Source organism: Otolemur garnettii, unplaced genomic scaffold (genome assembly GCF_000181295.1).
Source record: "Otolemur garnettii isolate 467f Iridium unplaced genomic scaffold, OtoGar3 scaffold00005, whole genome shotgun sequence".
In the NCBI taxonomy this organism is placed as follows: domain Eukaryota; kingdom Metazoa; phylum Chordata; class Mammalia; order Primates; family Galagidae; genus Otolemur; species Otolemur garnettii.
In genome coordinates, this window is record NW_003852400.1 from 43,818,724 (window position 1) to 43,820,698 (window position 1,975).

The window sequence follows — 1,975 nt, forward strand, 5'->3', positions numbered from 1 at the left end:
TAAAAAATTGTTTAATATCTCCTGTGTAATGAGTAAAAGACATAAACAGCAATTTCACAGAGAAGTACAAGTGGCCAATAAAAACACAAAAATGCAAAGGGAAACAAGGAAATATTATCAATCAATATATTAGCTAGATACATATTTTTTAGCCATGTAATTTACCTGAATTTATCAATGACAAAATAATTAAAGTGAAACTGATAGAGTAATTTTTATTTCATAAAAAATGATTGGTCCTAAAAGTCTTTGACAAGAAACAAGATTATGAAAAATATCAAGAAATTAATGTTTTGTAACCACTTGCTCCAACTTCGAACAATATTACTATTTCTTCATATTCCAATGTCATTTATATTTTATTCAATAACCATAATCCCACAATTGATGTCTTTGTTTTGTTTGGATTAAAATCTAATCCCAGGATTTATTTTAGTTTTTGTCTTTACCACTGTGTTTATTGCTGAGTTATTTATTCTGAGACTTTGGTAACTGTCTTGATTGAGTGGGTTTTTGGCACAAGAAGAATTTTTAAGAAGTGTTCATGGGCATTGTATTTTTTTTTTGTTGTTGTTGTTTTTTAGTTTTCGCAGATTTAGGAGTATCAGGCTCTGACTTTTACAAACATCACTTTGGCTCTACAGAAGATCTGGGGTCATGCTTCTGTTCTCAGTCTCGTTTAGATATTGTACATCATCATTTCTGGCCTTGGATGCCATCTCACATCTAAAGCCACTGCCATCATCCCCCTGTTTTTATGTCTAGTTGTAAATATAATTTTTTACCCTTGATGTTTAGCACCGATACCAGAATATACGTTAGTGTTAATCAATCCTTGCCAATTTGTCCTACCATGGGCTCCTACCTGATATCTCCAGCCTCATTTCTCATCATGTCTTTGCAGGGGACATTGTCCGCCTTACCAACCTGTCCTCCTGTGAACTCACTGTGCTGCTTTATATCCTGTGGCTTGGTACAAGCAAGAGAAATTCCCTCATTTCCTACCCCTCCTCTGTCATTTGCTGTTACTATTCTAGCAGATTTAGCTCCGTGTCTCCTTGGCGGGAATTTCTGGAGCACACTCCTCGGTGACCCAGCCACTTCTCCTTTTCACCCACGACATGTTACACATATCCCTAGTAGTACTGCACTTGGTACAAGAAGGTACCATTAGTGTTTAAGGCTCTAATTAGTGAGCTTCAAGGGCAAGGATGCCTAACACATCCACGTAACTACGCAAGCATTTAAAGCCAAAGCCCAGAGTTCTCGTTGGTGAAAAGTCAGGAATATTGGATGCGTAGGATAAGGACAAATGACTGAGCAGCAGTAAACAGAAAAAGTGGTCAATCGGGTAGAATGCAAATTTCTGCTAAGGCGGATGTTCTAAGTTGTTAAGTGCCCGAGACGACCCGAAATTGGGTGAGCAAGCTATCATTAGCTAAGGCTCTGCGACGCAGGTGGCAATTGTGCAGGGGAGTTAGGCGTCCGCTCTCCAGGACCACGACCTCCTCCCTGTGAGGAGGAGCGTACATGGTCCCTTTTTCTCCATTTCCACATTCATCACCACGACCCAACTGCAACTGAAAACTAACCTTTTTGCGCAGCTGTCCCAGGGGAACCGGCGGGGAGAAGGCGGGGCGCTGTGCCACAGAGGCGCTTGTTGTGCGCATGCTCCCTGCGGGGCCGCGGGCGGGGCAGCGCCGTCAGTTTGCGCCTGCGCGCTGGGTCGGCCCGGAACTTCGGCCTCTGCGGTGGTGATTCTACCCCGGGGCTCCGGGCGGAATGGTGCCCACTTGCCAGGTAAGGTGGTGCGCGTACGAGTGGAGCAGTCTGTGCGGTGTGTGCCCCACGTCTTCCCCCCTTCCACCGGGCCCTGTTCAGTCACATCTTCCCCTGACCCCTAACACACGCTCTCCTGGCCACCGTCACGGGTCCCTTCCCGGCTTCCAGGCTTTGCTCTGGCCACCCCAACCAA

General features: G+C 44.7%; 1 protein-coding gene across 1 annotated transcript in view; it reads left to right on the top strand.

The window, feature by feature from the left end:
• Positions 1 to 1,765: 1,765 nt before the first annotated feature.
• The window catches only part of MOCS2 (molybdenum cofactor synthesis 2), a 12,688-nt gene continuing 12,478 nt past the window's right edge, over positions 1,766 to 1,975 (top strand). Inside the window, exon 1 of the mRNA XM_023519332.1 lies at positions 1,766 to 1,800. The gene's annotated coding sequence lies outside the window, so the exon portion shown is untranslated. The remainder of the gene's footprint in view (positions 1,801 to 1,975) is intronic.